Source organism: Ambystoma mexicanum, chromosome 9 (genome assembly GCF_040938575.1).
Source record: "Ambystoma mexicanum isolate Mex_15411 chromosome 9, UKY_AmexF1_1, whole genome shotgun sequence".
Taxonomy (NCBI): Eukaryota; Metazoa; Chordata; class Amphibia; order Caudata; family Ambystomatidae; genus Ambystoma; species Ambystoma mexicanum.
In genome coordinates, this window is record NC_090931.1 from 269,024,745 (window position 1) to 269,045,069 (window position 20,325).

Consider the following 20,325-nt stretch of genomic DNA (forward strand, 5'->3'; position numbering starts at 1 on the left):
ATACCGAATGAAGCATTAATGCATGAGCCTGCATGGATGGACTGTTTCCTCATGACAGCGCACGTTATCGTCTTCCTCCTTAATAAAAAGTCAATTCACTTTCTGCTCCCTGATGCTTAAAACCCCCAGTGAGTTTGAGAGAAATTTGTGGCCCTGTCCTGGTCCTACTCTAAATGATAGGTATCCAAAAATTACTGAACAAATGACTTTACTTTCACTGTGCAGTAAAACAGCAGTAACAGGTACATGAGTAACTACATTTTCTGCAATGACTAGTGCTTTATAACAAGGAGATGTTGCTTGGAATCCACTATCATCACTTCTGTTGTGTAGTGCAACAGCTCATTGGATGTTTCAAGAGTTCAGCTTTTCATTCAATAGGACATCTTGGAATGGGTTTGGAATGACTGACCTCCCACACTCCCAGTTCAAGAAAGCCCTGAAGAAGTATCCGTTTGATTGAGGAGGAGTTTAGGAACTTCTCTTTCTCCCATTGACCCCATCCTACTGATTCACCCCTTGATGCTTCTCCGTTTGTTATGTCTTGTGAGAGCCCGGAGGCCTGCGGGCGCGTTGGCGCGACATACATTATATTTAGAATTGAATAGGAATGCTCATTATGACACTAGAAGGGGTGAGGAACATCTCCATGGTTCCTAACCACACCACCTGTGAGTCCAGAACTCATAAGTGGCATAACATCTTGTGATCAACATCTGACAGCAGCTTCCTATGCACAAAAAAGGACTAGGCCCTAAAAATGTTCGAAAACCCACAACCACACATTTTGTCTCCACACCAACCTTAGATGACATTAACAAGAAGCATCATTTTTTGGACAACCCTCGTTTCTGCAGCATCAGAAATACAACATTGTTAAAGCGCACTGTGCTATTGCTTAGATCCTTGAAGTCCTTATTACAGTGTACCACAAGACAGCCTGTTTAGAGGACACACAGTCTGTGATAAAGAACACAAATCATCTGGCAGACATTCAATATTTGACCAAATTAGAGCGAAGCAGCTTATTGCAGACGAACTTGTTACCTAGACAACTTCTTACAGAGAGAATAGTTAAATCAATTTCTTGCAGCGAGAAATGTGTTATTGAAGCAACTGCATACAGATAGACTTATTATCAAAGCGGCATCTTGCAGAAAGAGGTTATTGAAGCAACTTCTTGCAGAAAGGGATGCTATCAAAGTGACTTCTTGCAGACGTGGGTGTTATCGAAGTTAGTTCTTGCAGATAGAGTTGTTATTGAAGCAGACAGTTCGCAGCAAGTGAGAAACAGGCAGAAGAAGGCATAAGCTACATCCAAACGGCTGAACACTGATTTTATGCTGATTGTTCAAGAAGCCAGGAAGGAGAGACGGAGGCATGCAAGGCAGACCAACTGATTGTACCATTAGTTACAACCTGTAAGGAGTGGAAAGAGAGCAGTTAATTGGCAACAGTTGAAACAAAGCTTTAGAGAAGCGTTCAAAAGTAACAGTTAGTGCATGGAAATCAGAAATAGCCAACATTAATTTCTTTCATAAAGAACATATATTTATCATTTCCAAACATCATAACAGGAAACCTATGCAACTGTTTAACAAATCACATTCTCCTCAAGATACAAATTGTACATTTGAGAAAATGCATATTGCATGTTCTCACAGGTTAATAGCCCCACATTTGAACTTGAAAAAAAAACATTTTATAATGTTTTTTCCTGGGCCCAGACAACCTCTGTGAAGGAATATTAAAAAAAAAAACATAAATGGCTGTCACTAATATTTATTCATAAGGCTAAACCAATGGCAATGTTAGAAAATCGGTGACCCCAGTCCAGTTGAGACCTCCATAGAACAATTAACTATGTCATTTCCTCCTTCCATTGTAATTTTGCTTTTTATTTTAAAAATCTATTTCATTTTGCTTCAAGCTTTACACATCCGACTACAAAAGGAGAAATGAGAGCACCACAGCAATATGACATCTTTGAATGCCACATACATTTAGCACCCAGTTTGATCATGTTAAAGTTTGGAAAATGTCATTTCACAATACAAAAATAAATTGTCTTTAAACTAAATATTGATAATAAGAATAAAGTGACAATAGTGCCTTAAAGTGCATGAGTAATCACAAAGAACAAGTGTTTCAATACAATAGATCTGACATCTATTTCCTGTTTGCACCTATATACAAGTCCCGTGCCTAGCATACGGCCAACCTACAAACATCTCTGTCTAAATCGTCCATTGTTCACCAGATTATCCTCTATCTCAACCCACTAACCTGAAGATTTATCAACCATGTGTCACTTAATAATCAAGTGCTAACTCACCATATAAGGTTCTGTTCGGGGGAGATTTAAATCTTTCCAATCCCCGCTATTAACAAGCAAGTCAGCAAAATCCACTGGGAAATTAATCTCTTCCCTTAATCTCCATCTGCCCATGATCCGCAGTCTATATCCAAACCAACAAGGAAGAGCTGGTCATATTATAGTAATTATTTTGCTAAAAACACCTGATCAATACGTCTGCAGGGCCAGACAATTAGGTCATCATCATCATCATGTTCGCCACATTTTGGGCATTTGTAATGATCAGAATGACTCCATCCGTTTAATCCAGACGGAGTGTAGTACGGCCAAAATATAAACTTAAATTAGTGAACCCCTTATTTATTGGTATGGTGGCCCTTCGAGAGGCATTGCTGTTACTTTCTGGGGCCTCATTTCTCTAATTTCCACAGTATGGAGCCCATTTCCTCAGCACCATCTCCTTCCAACTTGTTGAGACAAAATAGTTAATCTCCCTTCAATTTGTAGGGAAGAAAATTGCTAACTTGCCCCAATCAAACTTGGCACATGACTTACCGAGACAGGAAAGTGCCTGCCCTGCAGAGAGGTAAAAGAAAAATGGTCTTGCAATATGATACCTTTGAACTAGTTGACCAAAAGGCAGAAAAACAACATCTGCCATCAACTGGCCAAAGGCCAACATCTGCCACCTATGCATTATCCTGTTCTGAAATAACCGAGATAAAATATATTTGACTTAGAAGATGAACAGAAGGATGTTGCAAATGCAGAATCAATGCTACTAAAATTAACCTTCAATCCAACAACACCAGCAGAGATGGCACTCTCTATCATTCTGTCCCCATTCACACGTTTCCTGTTGAAACAGACAGGACAATAATGTTACTAGAGCCATTTCACAATAAGCCAGTTCGCCCATGAGTCCAAAATGGGTTGGGAAATGTTGGCCACATCCTCAAGCTGCTTGGCATGGAACGGACTTGTCCCTAGCCCTTACTGATGTAGAACAAGCAGACAACCTGTTGGGAAGTCTTCAGTTTTCCAAATATTCTTTCCTCCTACCAATTTCACATAAAATATCACAGCTCTTTAACCAGATTAATGGGATTTCCCTGACAGCCATTTGTGATGAAGCCCAGTTTCCTTCCTTCCTTCCCTTCCCTTCCCTTCCCTCCCTTCCCTCCCTTCCCTCCCTCCCCTCCCTCCCCTTCCTTCCCTTCCTTCCCTTCCTTCCCTTCCTTCCCTTCCTTCCCTTCCCTTCCTTCCTTCCCTTCCCTTCCTTCCCTTCCTTCCCTTCCTTCCCTTCCTTCCCTTCCTTCCTTCCTCTTCGCATAGGGCGGGGGTGGGGGGGGGGTCTCCCTTGCAGCATCGCTCTCACACCTGCCATTCTTCCTGAGGTCCAGTGACTCCGCTTACACTCTCTCTTATACCCGGTGTAATGAATCTGGAGTAAGAATCAGACACAGAGCCATTATGGTGATTGCTAAAGACTTTTATGAAAGTAAAAGAAGGGTTGGAGAAGGACCTATCTTGCCCCATCAGTATGAGGGGTTTCCCTGCCTCAACAAAACGAAAGGATGTCAGTGACAGAATGTCCATAAATATATAGTTCTCGGTCTTGTGTACACAATCCTATCCTGACCCTTACAGCTAAACTCAAAGAAATGTGTGAAGGGAGAAAGTCTTTCAGCTTGCCATATGTAACTTTTCCAATGTTCCAACACAAAGTTCCCAAAACAAACAAATGATCAAATACTCGGGAGGGGGGCTCCCCTTCCCCCGAGTTTCTCAGCTTCTTCCCAGCTTAAAGTCACAGTTCTTTTCCCAGCATATGTCATTAACCAATCATGGGCATATGGCTCCCTTCCCCTACATTCCACACATGGGCTTCTTTTCTACTCTGCTTTCCACACTTTATTCACCTTTCCAGCCCAAGAGGCATGATTTCCTTTCCTTGACTTCCCATAGGCCTGCCTGGTATGCCCTCCTGCCAGGACCTTTCAATGTTTGCTGTATTTGAGTGCAGATCCCAGACTCACAATCACACTGCCTGGTTTACTCTCCTGCCAGGTCTCTACAACATTCAGTTCCAAGGGGCATGAGACTTCCCTTGAACCTTCACATTCACTGTGCCTGGGATACCCTCCGGTCAGGACTTCACAAAGTTCTCTGTATTTGGGTGTGGGTCCCAGACTCACAATCACACTGCCTAGTTCACACTCCTGCCAGGTCTTTCACAATCTTCATCACCATTAAGGACACAAGGGGGTATGCCTCCTACCCAAGTACCTCTTTCTTATAGTTCTTCACTGTTATTTACTTCTGTGTACTTGTCCTTAAACTTCCGCAAGCACAGGGATTATTCACAACACTTAGTATGCGAACCGTGGGATTTTGTTCACTACTTTCAGTGAGTAATATGTTCCCAGAGCACAATCCAGTGTCCCAACCCTCCAACGTGGGCTCATCAGCATTATGATGCTACCAGGGCTTCACCGCTCTCTCTTGGGTCCTTCTCTGTGTATGGCTTCACGTCATAGTTCGAGAGGCTCTGCCTTGCAGCTGAAGAGTGTTCGCCTGACACACCGGCTTCCCTTGCTGGCGCAAAGCTTCTCCACTGCCTCACATCCCATTTTGGCGTTTCAGGTGTGCTCAGGGATGCATCTCTTAGCTGGCATCTGACTTCCCTTCTATCAACGCCTTGGCTCTGCCTCACTCTCCACTCTGTACTCCCAGCCTGACCTAGGGAGATTTCTCTGCCCTCGTCTATTTTCTCTGTGGTAGACTATCCATCTGACAGTTAAGCTTCTCGACCGTGTAGGGCAAAGTGAATCTCCTTCAATTTTGAAGCTACCTGCTTTTAAACACTGCGCCACCTTCTGGAATCCACAAACAAATAGAGCGCATATCCAGTTCCGTGCTCCCATACTCTTCCTTGTCTCAATATCGTTACACCAGATGCTAGAAAGAGTTCTAATATTGGTATGCAGTGGTTGAACTGGGTTTACACCACAATAAGCCATAAAAGGTATGGGAGTTTGGGGGAGGGGGGATCGTCATGTTCTGATCATAAAGAGGATGCCATGACCTTACCAGTGTCTCATTCACTCCCCTGAGGGTTCTATCCCCATATTATGATCCTCCCCCGGACAGCCTCTCCCAGGGTCGGATCAGGCAGCAACTGCCCTTCCCTGGCCACATGGGAAGAGAGTTCCACTGAGATGGAGTGAAGACATTGCTGGATTCATCACACCTACTCTACATCTCCTCCCGTCCTTTTCTTTCACCCTCAACTTCATCTCCCCGACCGCTCCTTCCTTTGTTGGGCCCTCAAGTGTTGGTCTCCTGGCTGTCTATGGGTCTCCCCGAACATGCAAAAAATTGCTCATTCTGGAATACTGACAGGCGGCCTGCATGACAGTGCCTAGCGGGAATATATTGTTTCTTAAAGTGGGCGTGTCCCTTTCATTGTGTCCTATACTGCATACTCGTACACATCGCTAGACTTTCTCTGGCAGACTGGACAACAGGGGACTTGGAGAGATTTTCCAGCATGAAGATCCTCTCAGAGGCTCCTGATGCTGGGGCATGCGACTCTGCCTGACATACCGCTGCCTATGTCAGTGCTAATGATCTGCACTACCTGTTGTGAATTCAAGTTTCTCCATAGGAACAAACCATGCTCTCCTCTCACTTAGCCTCACCACTCCTCTCCAATTCAAAATCATATGCATCTTAGTCTTCTACTTAATCGGAAATGCTTTCAGACAATATTTAATTCCATTCCCTTTTGCAATATTCACTCCATATTTGCCTGAGAGTTGTGTGAGGCACCTGAGGGCGTCCTCACTTCTTCTCACCCATGGTCCTCCTCGGAGGTGACCAGGGAAAGGCCATTGCTTTTGGATCCCAAACCTGGGGGTGGATCTGCGAGGGAGGATCACCTGGGTGGTGGGCACTTGGGGAGTAGAGAGAGGATGTCTTTAGAAGAGACATGGTATCCCCGTTTCCCTTGTCAAAGTGAACCCTCCATTCCCCATGCCTTTATGGGCTGTTGTCAGTCTTGGTCTCTTTCTTCCACCCACAATGTCCCACAGACAGTTCACCTTCATTCTTGAACGAGGAGGAAACAACCGGGAGTCATGCACACTTCCATTCATTCAAACCTCCCGAAACGCCACTTTGGTACTGAGATGAGGAAGAGGGCCTTGGAGGAATTACATCTGAACTCCTCCAAGGCCCTCATCCTCATCTCAGTACCAAAGTATTGCTATTAAGAAAGGCATATCCAGCTAATAGGTTTCACCATGGTCAGGCAATAAAAGTTAAGGACTAACACCTGCAATCATTTGCCAAGTACCAGGTGTATAAAAATGGGGACCGCCCAGCACAAAGTGAGAGATGGCCTGGAGAGAAGGACACAGCCTGGAGAAGCGGAGTGGGCTGCAGAGGAACCGGCCTGACAGAAGCCGTGCAGAGCAGAAGCGCGAGGGAGACACCGGGGCCAAGGCTACTGTGAGAGGGTCCGCGATCCTGCTGTGCTCCCTGCCCAGTGCTCAAAACAGGAGCTGTGGAGCAACACAGCCTCCCGATCGCCGCAAGTCTCAGAGAGAGCGAGTGGTGTTCTCAGTAGCTTCCACTGTGGAAGAGCGGAGCTACATGCTACAGCATTACAGGACGGTGAGCGCTGCTTGTTGTGGACTTCTGCGACAGGAAGGCAGAGCGAATCGAAGCAGAGAAATCCGAAGGAGTTGCTGTAGAACACCGGTGAGTGAAAAGAAGGGAACACTCATACCGGGGTGCTCTGGCAGAGAAAAGTTATAAGTAATATGGAAGGCCAAAGCCAGTTTATTTGAATACCAAACAAGCTGCACGTTATTACAAGTGCTATTGAAAGTTGAAACATCCAACGGTGAATAACGAAGTGACTGAAAGACTTCAAGAGTATATTTGGATACCGTATAGAACAAAAGCAAGTGATGAGCACTTATGAAGGACATAAAAGCAAGGTGGTAGTAATCAAAATGACTGTAGAATGAGATGTGTGAGCCGCAGCTGGTGTGGCCAAGTTAAAAGATTGCTAAGAAAGATAGCAAAGCACTGGCCACATATAAAAGAATCCAAGGAACTCCAGGTTATGAGAGAAAACCCGTGTTGGCAAAAGCCAAAGAAATACAGAAAGCATACTGAAGTGCAGAGGGGTATCAGTTGCATGACCCGTAATGGGTGGACCATGTGGTCCGACAACTGCGCTTGGACCTGGTGACCTCTACCTGAAAAAATCAAAGAAAGCCAATGTCAAGAAGGTTATGTTTGGCAACAGTTGTTGAATTGAATTGTAAATGAAAGAACAGAGCAATCAATGTGAACTATTGAAAAGTCTGGATGACCAACGATTTGAACTGGTATTGTTTTGAAAACTGGAAGAGTCAAACTCTTGGGGAAGGAAACGCCAAGGTCCTTGTCTGAACTTGGGTAAGGAGAACCCAAGTATAAGCCAAGTGCTGGAAAAAGCTCAAAACGTTATTTTTGAACACTATTTATTTTGCTGCTGACATCCCTACGCGTTGTATACAGTTAGTTGTGAGGGCAAGTAAAGGTTTTGGACACAGACAGACTTTTGATTTGAACTTACTGACCTAAGCTACGCTTAGTTTTCTTTAGGTTGGGATATCCCACCTTAGTATAGGGCAAGTTAGGCCTTACTCGATCCTTACTCCATTAAGAAAAATAAAGCTTTTGTTTAGAAAGTTTAATCTGTTGTCTGTGTCTTACTTCATGATGCCTTCACATTTGTTACATAGCATTAAAATGAGAAGAGAAAACATTAGACTCGAGCCGAATAGCATAGCTCTCAACCATTTGTCTCGCAAAGGCGGGTGAAATCACCCGATTTTGTTTTTGGCGGGTGAGACGCCCATTGGAATGAATGGGCGTGCAGGAGGCTTGGCGGGTTGAGTCAGCCCTTTGCAAGGCGGGTGACACCCGCCAAAAGCGGGTGAGTTGAGACCTATGGAATAGCTACTTTTGCGTCTGAATTCCGCCAACTACTGAAGTTGGGTACACCCCTAATAGCCATTTTGGCATCATGCAGGAGTGCACGCCAATTAAAAACATATGGATGTATAGTTATTGCAACACTGTGGAGAAGTGTATGTGTGTGGTGAGGGCTGTGCGTGTGTTTGGAAAGAAGGGAGGTGTATTATTATAACAAAAGATCCCTTGAGCTGCAGGTAAGTCTTCTTGTAAGTTATTTAATTCAGTTACATTTTTGTAAAGTACTACAAGGAGAAGAAAGACCCACCAGTGCCCAGTGCTACATTCTCCAACTGTCTCCTGATGAAAACAAGGCCCATCACCCCTAAATAAGGAAAGCCCCCATTTTCTTCTGCATCTCCTTTAGCCCACTCATTTCTTTACATTGCTTCTCTGTTATTCCCCTGGCTTATACTGAGAATTAATTTGTGTCTTTTCTGCTCACTTTCTATATATTCTTCTTCTCTCCTCTTCCTTTTGTCACCACTCTCCCTTTAGTGGCCTCTCCCCCTCTTTTGCTTTGAGTCTGTTGGGGTTTCAGCATCTCCTCCTGTGATCTCTCCACTACCTCCTCTTCTTTGTCCTCTTCCTGCCTTCAGTTGCTCCCTATCCCTGTCACGCCTAGACTACTATCGCCTTTCTAATGTTTCTAGTGATTGGCTTCTTGCACATCCTCTGACAAACTGGCCTGTCGCCTGCTTCAAAGACATTACAGACTTTCCATCCAGTCCAAGAAGCGGGCCCATATTCAAGCTTGCATCTCTGGTTTCACCAACAACACGGCTGAACTTTTCAAAATCTGTAAGGAAGTAGCCAATTTTACCACAGTTTCTACTTCTCCTCTCCCCTCCTAGACCCTTTGCACGGCCTTGGCTTCTTACTTCACTACCAAAACTCAAGACATCCTGTCCTCAGTCTCCTCTACTCCCCTCCCTTCTCCACCTGCACTTAGGCATCCCTTGGCCACTCTCTCTCCATCCCTCCTCCTCTCCTACTTTTCACCCAAAGCACCGGCTGAGGTGATCAAGACTGTTTGCTCTATAAAAGTCTCCTCCAAACAGGTGCTTCCCTGCTCTTATAGAACTTTCAAGGACAATATTGCAGCCCTCGCTCCATCTTTGGCTGAGTTCTGTAACCACTTTTTTGCCACCGGCTCCTTCCCTTCACCTCTCAAGCACTCCCTTGTGCATGCTTGCCTCAAAATGCCGTCTGCCGACCCATCCTCCCTGGCTAACTGCCGCCTTATCTGCGCTACCACCCTCCTGGGCAAACTCTTGGAGAAGCTGGTAATCTCCCCACTAATCTACCACATTGACTCAGTCGGCTGTCTCCACGATCACCAGTCTGGCTTCAGGTCAGCCAGAGGCACAGAAACAGCGCTCATGAACACCCATGAAGACTTGCTCTCAAACCTTGACTCCAACTGTTCTCATCCTCCTTGATATCTCCTTTGCCTTTGACACCGTCAACCATGTCACTGGGCATCACGAATTGGGCACTGGTTTAGCAGAACTCTTTCCTTTTCGAATAGTCCCTTCCAGGTTCGAATGGGCCCTTTTCTCTCCACTTCCTCACTCTCTACGTGCAGCGTCCCTCAGGGCTCTACCTCTTGCCATGGCTCTTTAACATCTACCTTGCCCCGCGCACCCATCTGATTTCGACCTCTCCCATTACTTCCAGTGTTATGCGGATTACACCCAACTCTCCTTTAAGCTTCCCTCCTCTTCCCACTCTTGTCCTCTCTCATTCCCGATTGTCTGACTGCTATTCAGACATGGTGTGCTGCTAATTATCTCTGTCTTAATGTCAGAATGACTGAGATCCTTCTCGTTGGAACTCTCCCCCCTTGTCCCCCCCTTACTCTCTGGCCGCCCTCCTTGCACCCCCTTCCCTCACCCTCGTGAGGCAAAAAAACCTTGGGGTCCTCTTCAAGTCCACACTCGCCTTCTCACCTCATATTGCCGACCTTGCCAAGAAGGCTCACTTACAGCAGCACCTCCTCAGAGGCATTTTCCATTTCCTCACTTTCCCCCAGAAACTAAATGTCTCTAGAGTGTTGGTTCTCTCCAGGCTGGGCTGCAACAGCCTTTTCCTTTCCTCCCTCTTCAACTAATCCAGAATAGGACTGCAAGGCTTATGCTTGGCCTCAAGCCCAAGGACCGCATCTTTCCAGACTTAAAATCGCTCCACTGGCTCCCGGTGGCTGCAAGGGTCAAATTGAAGACCCTCTGCATCACCTACAAGGCATTCTGGGGACTGGGACTGCACTACATCTGACTTTCCCTCCCTAAATACCCCTCTGCTATGTTAGCGGGCAATCCCGCCGCCCCCGTGAGCCCCCCACACCCCCGTGCACACAGAGACACACGGAGACCGATGCTGTTCGTGTGGGCTCCCCGGTGGCTCTGCTGCCGCCGGGCGACGCCCCTTTATTTATATGGCACGCGACGGAGTGAACGTCACTCCGTCGCGTGCTTGCCCTTAAAGGGGCCACGCCACACTCCTCCTTTTCCATAACAACAAACACAAAGGAGGATACAATTGTTCTACGTTCTACAGCACACAAAACTGACTAATCACTACTTTACAGCACACACATTAGGAATCCCCCATTTATTGGCAACCACCCTGGATCCCCAGCGGTGCCTTCACACAGTCCGGCGACCCATCGCCAACATGACCCCAGATCAGTCCGTCACATAGTCACTCAGGTGGGCAGGTTTCCCACGCCCTGTTCTCAGGGGGTACCTCCTGCCACTGTCCCTTACCGGAGTACTTGAGTCGGTTCTTCCACGAACAGGCGAGTCCATGGTGGGGACATCTCCTCCACTATCGTCGGGTAGTTCTTCGCCAGCCTCTACTCGATTCGCTCCCGGGTCACCCAGTCTCCTAAAGAAACTGGCATTTCTGGTCACCGACGATGTCCCATCTGATGCAGTCACCATAGACCCCTTCACCGCTACAACATCCAGGGGGGCGGGCTCGTATGTGAGGGAGAGCTTGCCCTGCGGATGACGGTTCCTCACTAATACCTCATCCCCTGGGGCAATGTTGGGTGGCTTCAGACCTCTTCTCATGTTCTCCGCCCGAGTTCTTGCCAGCCGATCTTCCTCCACCTGCTCATTGTCAATGATGGCGGGCTCTCGGGCCCCTACCTCAGGTACGACATCCCGAGGGCACCTCTGGAAGAGGGCCTCCGCCGGTGCTACTCCTGTCGATGAATGGGGAGTGGTTCTGTATCCCCGTAGGAATACATACAGGGCCCTCTGCAGACATTCACCCTTGCCTTGGGCGATCCGGAACACCTTGTTAAGGGTGCGCATCATGCGCTCGGCCTCCCCGTTTGCCCTGGGCCAGAGGGGTGTGACCTTCCTGTGCTGAATGCCATAGTTCTTTAAGAGTTCAGCAAAGCTCTCACCCTGATACGGTGCGCCATTGTCAGTGCACACAACCGATGGAAGTCCATGGGTGGCGAAGATCTTTTCCACGGCGATCACCACGTCACCAAACGCCAGCGACTCCACAAATTCCACCTCCGGGTATCGCGACCACTCGTCGACCATCACTAGGAAGTGCGTCCCTCTAGATGTAGAGCCGAAGTCAGCATGCACTACTTCCCATGGCTTGGTTCCCCTAGGCATTGTCTCAATGGATGGGTCCCGCTGGGCTGGGGATGCGGCCTGACACCACCGACACGAGGCCACAAACTCTTCTACCCTCCGCTCTAGCTCCGGGAACCACACCTTCTGGCGAAGCCGAGCCTTTGTTTTGGGCGCCCCTTGATGGCCCTGGTGGGCGAGAGCGATTATCTGTGGGATCTTCGTCTGTGGCACCACTATTCTGTCGCCTCTCAGCAGGAGTCCCGATTCCGAGAATGCAAGTTCTTCCCGCACCTTCCAGAGCTGTTGCAGTGCCACCCTGGCTTCGCATGTTCGACGGTCAAGCGCTTCAAGCACCGTCTTCCACGCACCTTGTTGCATGGCCAGTCTTAGAATGGCGAAGCACTCGTCATCATTCGACGCCAGCTCCAGCTCCTCCACCTGCATGGAGTTGGGGGTGGCAGACTCAACGACGAGACGAACGTGTTCATCAGCCTCCTCCGCGGACACAGACGCCCAGGCATCCCCACATGGGTGACGTGACAGATAGTCTGCAGCGTTGCTTACACCAGGCCGATACACCAGCGACACGCCGTATTCAAGCAAGGCAAGCATCCAGCACTCTATCCTCACTGGTGGTCTGGAGGAGGAGCCTGCCATGATGGGTAGCAGTGGTTTGTGGTCAGTGATGACAGTCACAGGACGCCCTAGAATGTATAGGCGAAAATGCCTGCAACCCCACAACACCGCCAGGGCCTCCCTCTCGATTTGCGAGTAGCGTTGTTCAGTGTCCGAGAGTGCCTTGCTCGCATAGGCTATTGGCCGAACTTCCTGCTCGCGCCCCACTTGAGTGAGGACCGCCCCCAGACCATAGGGACTGGCGTCCACGACTATTTCCGTCTGCAGGCTAGGGTCAAAGAACGCCATGGTGTCTTCTGCCGCTAGGGCACCCCGGATGTCATCAAATGCCGCCTGCTCGAGGGGCCCCCATTGCCACACGGAGTCTTTCTTGGTTAAAGATCTTAGAGGCTCAGAGCGGGACGCTAGATTCCTGATGAAGCGGCCACAATAAGTGACCATGCCCAGAAAACTCCTCACCTCAGCGACGTTTTCAGGTGGGCGGGCCTCTCTAATGTCCTTCACCTTACGGGGGTCGGGTGACACCCCGTCCGCTTTAAACACGAACCCAAAGAACTCGATTGTTGTCCTGAGGAATTCGCATTTCTCTTTGTGTAAGGTGAGTCCCAAGAGACGGAGGCGCTCAAATGTCTTCGCAAGGCGGGCCATGTGTTCTGCCTCTGACTTGGAGTGTACTAAGATGTCGTCACTGATGTTGATGACCCCATCCAGGTCTGCTAACGCCCCTCTTATGATATTTTGAAAAACTTCCGCTGCAGAGGACACTCCAAAACTCAGCCTCTTATACCGATACAGGCCCCGATGGGTGGTGAAGGTGGTGATGTATCGGGACTCAGGGTGCAGAACCACCTGATGATATCCTGCCCTCAAGTCCAGCTTGGAGAAGAATCTCGCCCCCTGTAGTTCTGCAATGATGTCGTTCATGGTGGGGGTTAGGTGTCTCTCTCTTTTGATCGCCTTGTTGGGCAGGCGCATGTCGACACAAATCCTTACTGCATCTGGTTGTTTAGGCTTCCGTGCGACGACAATGGGTGAGACCCAAGGAGTGGGGCCTTCCACCTTCTCAATTATGTCCAGCTGAACAAGGTTGTCCAATTCCTGGTCTACCAGATCCCTGAGGTGAAACGGTATGCGTCGGTGCTTCAGAGCCACCGGTTGTATGGACTCATCAATGTGCAAGCGGACTGGTTCCCCCACCAACTGTCCAATGCCTTCAAAGAGGGATGTGTGCTTCTCCAGGAGCTCCTGGATGTCGTCAAGATATACGTTGTATGCGAATGTCACAATCCCCAAAGCTTCAGCAGCTGCGCAGCAGAGGAGCGTGTTGGTGCTCACCGGCGTGACGTAAAACCTTGCCCGAATGCCTGAGTTGCCATATTGAGTGTCAGCCACAAACACACCATCCAGTGGGATTGGAAGGTTGCCTCCAAATGTGAAAATGCGCGCTCTCGGTGCCGCCAGCGGTGGCGGTGCCTGCGCCTGCATTGCATCATAGTGTTGCCTGGCCATCACGTTCACGGATGCCCCCGTGTCCACCAACATGGGTACTGAATCCCCATTGACCAGTACATCGCATCTCGGCTGTCTCTTGGAGTGCGATTTCAGCATTCTTACGCATGACACAAAGAAAACATTCTCTTCATCATCTTCTTCCTCCTCACCTTCTTGAGGGGGGCCATCGTCGGCCTGGTCCACCTGGGCAACATTGGATGTTCTCTGGGGGCGGAAAGAGCCAGCCCTGACAGGTCCCCTGGGGACCATTTTCGGGACCGTGGATCTGCACACTCTTGCAAAATGGTCTGTGCCCCCACATCGTCCACACTTCACTCCCGCTGCTGGACAGTCTGCTGGGTGCGGGAGGTCATATCCACATTTTAGGCACGAGGACTGCGCCCCTTGGGGCCGTGGACTTTGAGTATTCATGGGGCGTCTTGATCCGCGACCTCTTCCGACTGCGCATACCTCTTCCACCCTACCAGGGCGCACGCCCGCTTCCATCCTTGATGCCCGCAGCTCCGACACCTCGTGGCACCTCCCCAGTTCTAGGATGCGGGGTAGTGTTATACCAGGCTCGCGCAGGATTTGACGTCTCAGCTTACCAGAGGAACAGCCCTGAATGAGGTGGTTGCGAATCATCTCATCAGGGTCATTCCAAGCACAAGGTGCCGCCAGCCTGCGCAGGCGCCCATAAAACACATCCAAAGTCTTGTCATCTTTCTGTCTGGTGTTGCCCATTAGGAACCGTTCGTAATCCACATTGGCCATGGGCAGGAAGTGATTGTGGAGCGCAGTTTTGGCGGCATCAAAAGACCCATCCGCTGGTTGCAAGGACAAGAAGATCTCGTGCACAGCAGGGCCTGCAGAATACAGGAGAGTGGCCAACTTACTGTCGTCACTCGTCTCCATCGTGGCCTGAAGTACATTTCCAGCCTGTCCATCCACATCTTCCACCTCTGTCCCAGGCTTGATGGCGTGCCCGAGACATCAAACTCTGGCATTGGCTGTAGGGTACCGGGAGGTCTCTGCAATGGTCTTGGTGGAAGGGCAGGCGGGGGTTGGGCTGGAGCAGCAGCCTGCTGTTGGGCCACGGCGGCCGCTGCACCTTGATCCATGGTGTGAAGCGCACAGGCACCCCGTGATGGGGCCGCAACTTGGACACCAAACACAACCAGTACCTTGATGAGGATCCCAGCCCCTCAGATGATTCAGATGATGTCCAGGTTCGAGGGTTTTCCAGGCAAATGTAGGACCACCAGGTTCCAGACTTCAGCCGGTGTAGGATTGAAGAGTCCAAAAATTGAGCAGGGTAGGCCCCAGTGTGCATCCAGTAGGCCTCCAGGTAGCTCCACCCTTAAACTCGATGAAAAACAGTGAAAATGCAAATGACTTGCATTTCCACCAGCACGTGTTGCAAGCAGTGACTGTCCGCCACTGGATTCTCCAAAAATTGGGTCCGGATCTCTCACAGATGCTTCGTTATGAAGCCGTGAGTTTCCGAGGCCTTGTCGTCAAAATGGCCGCCGGCCACGCGTGTCTCTCCCCTCTCCGCGGCCAACATTCACGGATGCGCTCACACGCGATCATCTGCGCATCTCGGAAACGTTGCCACCTGTCCCAGGGATCGATCCGACTTCGTCGCCATTGTTAGCGGGCAATCCCGCCGCCCCCGTGAGCCCCCCAAACCCCCGTGCACACAGAGACACACGGAGACCGATGCTGTTCGTGTGGGCTCCCCGGTGGCTCTGCTGCCGCCGGGCGACGCCCCTTTATTTATATGGCACGCGACGGAGTGAACGTCACTCCGTCGCGTGCTTGCCCTTAAAGGGGCCACGCCACATGCTAGAGCCCTTCAGTCCTCTATATCTAACTCTCTGCAGGTCAGTCGTTTCTCCAAGAAGAGACTGGGAGGTAGATCTGCAGAATAAAGAGGAGCTTCCCTCTGGAATGGTCACCCTGCCCCTCTCAGACTTGAGTTAGACCTCCTTAAGTTCCAGAAGCTTCTCAAGACGTTCCTCTTCTCCTTCCCTCTCCCCCTTCCGTGCTAATATCACCTCTGCGGCTGCAACTGGCAGCCTGGTCCCTTCAGAGTCATACAGGGGCTAGGCCCTCACTTGGTTAGTCTGACACAGCACCCCCCCCCACCTACCTACCAGTACTCGCCTTCGGGTACTCTTGGCCTGACTAGACTACTGAATCTGGTCCACCCCCTCCTCGCACTTGCTTTCCTTACACCGCTCCCCCTGTGCACTTGTCCTCCAGGCTCCCCTCAGCACTTACCCAGCCCCATGGATCCCCTTCCCTCCTTCATTCCGACCCCCTCCCCTTACCTTCGACCTGACCTGCTCCTCCCCCACCCCAGCACTTACTGTTTGCTGCACTTGCCTGATCCGAATGTAACAAGGCCTGGTAGGACCGTTTATTGTTTATCTTCCTCTGCTCCCTCTCCCCCTTAGTCTTGTGGTGCCTAGAAACACTTTCTGCTGTATAGGCGCCGCACAAATGTTCAATACATAAAAATAAACAATGTTAACCTTTCACCTCCTCTTCAATCCTGCCTTTGATGCTCCTCCTACCCTTCTCCATCTCTCTATATCCCCCATCTCTCTACTTTACCCCTCCCTCTCTCTTTCCGCTTTTTCTCCTCCGCTTCACTGTCATTCGCCATTCTCTGGTCCAACCTCTTAGCTTCTCTCTCTGCTTTTCTCTCTCAATGCTCACAATCCGTCTCTCAACTCCCACACCACATATTTGACTAGATCTTTTATAGTCTAACAGGGCTGGTGATTGTTCCTGTGATTAAGAGACGTGTGGTAGTGGGCACTGTGACTGGTCTGGTGCTGTTGAATCAAGACAACCACGATCCGCTCGCGCCGACATTTCCCAAAAACAAAATGTCGGGCGCGATGCGGGATGAAAACGAGGCTCTGCCTCGGGCTCGTTGCTAGGCAACGTGTGTTTGTTTGTATTTTAACAAACACTTCCGCCGGCAGGCGGAATAGCCGGCGGCCACTCCAAGGCCACTATAAGGCCAGCAACCCTGTTTGCCCCTGTTCGCCGCTGGCCGACGCAAGGAGCTACTGCAAATCCGAACGCCACTGTACGAACTGTTCACTCACCTAATTCACAGGCACCTGCATACCGGATGTAAGTACAACGATAAATGTACCATACCTATGCCATACTTTACATTGGACCCCAACATTCCCACAAACTATAGGCCCATCACCACGGTGCCTTTCTTACTAAAAATACTAGATAAGGTAGCATACACCCAAATTCAGAACTTCCTTGAGGTAAACCACCTCCTTGGCGCCCGCCAATCTGGTTTCCACCCTCAACATGGCACGGAGACTGCCCTCATCGATTTAAAGGCCCAAATAGACTCACTTAGAGACGAGGGTAAATTAGCACTCCTCCTCCTACTAGACCTCTCAGGGGCCTTTGACCTGGTGGACCATAGAGTCCTGTGTAATCACCTGGACTCTGCGACCAACTTTTCAGGGGAGGCTATAGTCTGGATACAGTCATTCCTCAGTGACAGGACCATGAGGGTGTTCTCCCCCTTAGCGGCAGCAGACCCGATACCCATCACTTGTGGAGTGCCACAGGGATCATGTGTCTCGCCTACACTCTACAATATCTTCACCAAGCCACTCTTTGACGATCTTGACAATCTGGGTATCACCTATACTAACTACGCAGACGATACCCAGATTCTCCTACCTCTTTCCGGGGATTACAGGGAAGATCTGGCTTTGGTGAACAGAGTCTATAGCATCGTTCAGGCATGGATGGCCAACCATGGCCTTTGCCTGAACGATGACAAAACGGAGCTCATCATCTTGGGCACCGCTGCTCGCATTTCTAAACTCAACCCAAATTACTCTGCATTTATCATCGATGGTATCACTATCAAGGTCACCAGAGAAGTAAAAACGCTAGGTTTCTACCTCGACTCGACCCTATCCCTCACCAAACAGGTAAACTCATTGGCTTCATCCATGGCCTATACATGTAAATTAATACGCGCCGGGAAACAATTCCTATCAGATGACAGCTGCCTAATCCTAGCTAGAGCCCTTATCTTATCAAAATTAGACTATTGTAGTTCCCTCTACATAGGGGCAACTATACAAACCATCAACAGAATACAAGTGCTCCAAAATAATGCACTTAGAGCGGCCCTAAGTATTCCTAGAAGAGTACATATTTCAGAAATAAGACAAACACAAATGGCTCTCTACCCAGGAAAAAATCAACCGCAAAGCTGCCTCCCTCATCCACAAATGCTTAAATAACAAAGCCCCTAGTTACCTAACAGAACGTTTTACTAGAAAAATCTCCACTAGACCAACAAGAACAGCCAGTCCCAATTGCCTGCTAGTGCCCAGATTTAAACTGACCACTATTGGAGGGTCCAGCTTCCCAGTCAGGGCAGCTCAACTTTGGAACTCCCTACCTCATGCTCTTAGATCCGACCAAACGTTCAACAAATTCAGAAAGAACACAATAAAATGGCTCACCGAGAATGCTATGTAACCCGCATTCGCCCCACGTATCCTCTGTATGTACTGTACTTATATAGATTTGCTATCATGTAAAACGTCAGCTATATGATGACCTGCTTTCTGCACACCGTATTGCACATGCACTTTACTGCCTTACCTTCATCCTGTGGAGCCAAGAAAACTGTTTCTACCATGCTCTGTATATTTGTAACTTCTGTAACCAAGCTGTAAGTCCTCTTGTCTTATGCGCCCTGCTACCTCAGGGTCTGGTGCGCACAATAAATAAACAAACAAACAAGACTTTCCCCATGTGTGTTAGATTGCGCAGCAGTCCATCCGCATCTCCATGCATCGAAGTTAGTTAATGGTTGAGCCCTATCTTGGAAGACTTTGCGTCCCACTTCTCCATCTAATTCCATAACTCCATGGGGCTGCTCTGTGTTCTGCTGTCCTGTTAAGAGCTTAGAGTACTCCGAGTTTGAGACTAAACTGATGAATCCTTCACTAGGAATGCACACGGTTCTAGAAAACATGAGCTCTACAAAACTGTGTGTCAAATCCTAGTGAAATTTTACCAAGTTACTATTTCTCTTCATACAGCACACGGCCATCCTTAGTTTGAAGAGCTCTCTTTCCAGGGAATCACAGAAGGTTTTGTCATTGGCACCATTGTGCAACATCCAGAGGGAGGCAAAGGAACAAACAATGCCATTTACAATGTGCGTTTATGAATATGGGATAGGAAGAAAGGGGAAATATCCAACCTGCTTTCCTTTTACCTCAATGAAGTGGGAGCATGTAGAATATTTTGCATCTGTCATTTTTAATCAACATATCTGTGCAAATACTTGTGTTGGTTAACGGACTACAGAATAAATGGGAATAAGTAAAGATATGACAAAACAAATAAAAACCTAATGGATTGCCATCGGAGAGCAAGCTAGCACTCTCATTTTTGGATATGTAATCAGTCATCAGCACAGGGCCAGTGAAATCGGCAGTTTATCTTCATGGTGACTGGGAGGCAAGTTAAAGGCACGAACAGTGTTTCTAGTGTGAAGGTCTCCAAAGTGTGGGGGTCCCAAGATCGATAAGTGCTGATATCCTCAATGATGGGGTACCAGGGTAGGTGCAATTGTCAAGCCCCAAAACTGCCAGCCAATCCCTGCATATGAGTAATATCCAAAGACACCCTCAAGGACATGCATTGGGGAGATGTGTGCCACAATGGCTTACATCCCCTTTCCACATCATTCAAGCCTTACACATACTGTAGTGCCTTTCTACAGATCTATATTGGATTATTCTCCATGTCCTAGAAGTCGAGGAAAACCTACTACCCACACGGAGCGTCCCCCAAACTCCCATTTCTTTTACATCCGAAAGTTTAATTTATCAAAGCTGCATGCAGAGGAGCCACTTCAGAGCACCAGGCAGGGGGTGCAAAATGCCCCTGTACATTTGCCTAATCAAGGGAGGCAAACCCGGGTTCATTGTTGGTTCATGGAATTTAAGCATGTTGGAGAAGTATCAGCCCTGATGCGTCAATGGACACATCTTAATGATGCCCTCCCTCTGCTTAATGGGGCATGGGGGGGGAGGAGGGGGTTTGTGCCTGGTCAATTTGGTAGTTGAAGGTACTTTAGTGTGCTTGGGACTGGGTGCCCAGGCAACACACCACTGCATCTAGTACCGAAACTGCCGCAACTTGAGGTTTTGGCAGAAC

General features: G+C 48.8%; 1 protein-coding gene across 1 annotated transcript in view; it reads right to left on the reverse strand.

Annotated features, from left to right (window-relative positions):
* The window catches only part of KSR1 (kinase suppressor of ras 1), a 736,034-nt gene that overhangs the window by 10,882 nt on the left and 704,827 nt on the right, over window positions 1-20,325 (reverse strand). The gene's annotated exons all lie outside the window — the stretch shown is intronic.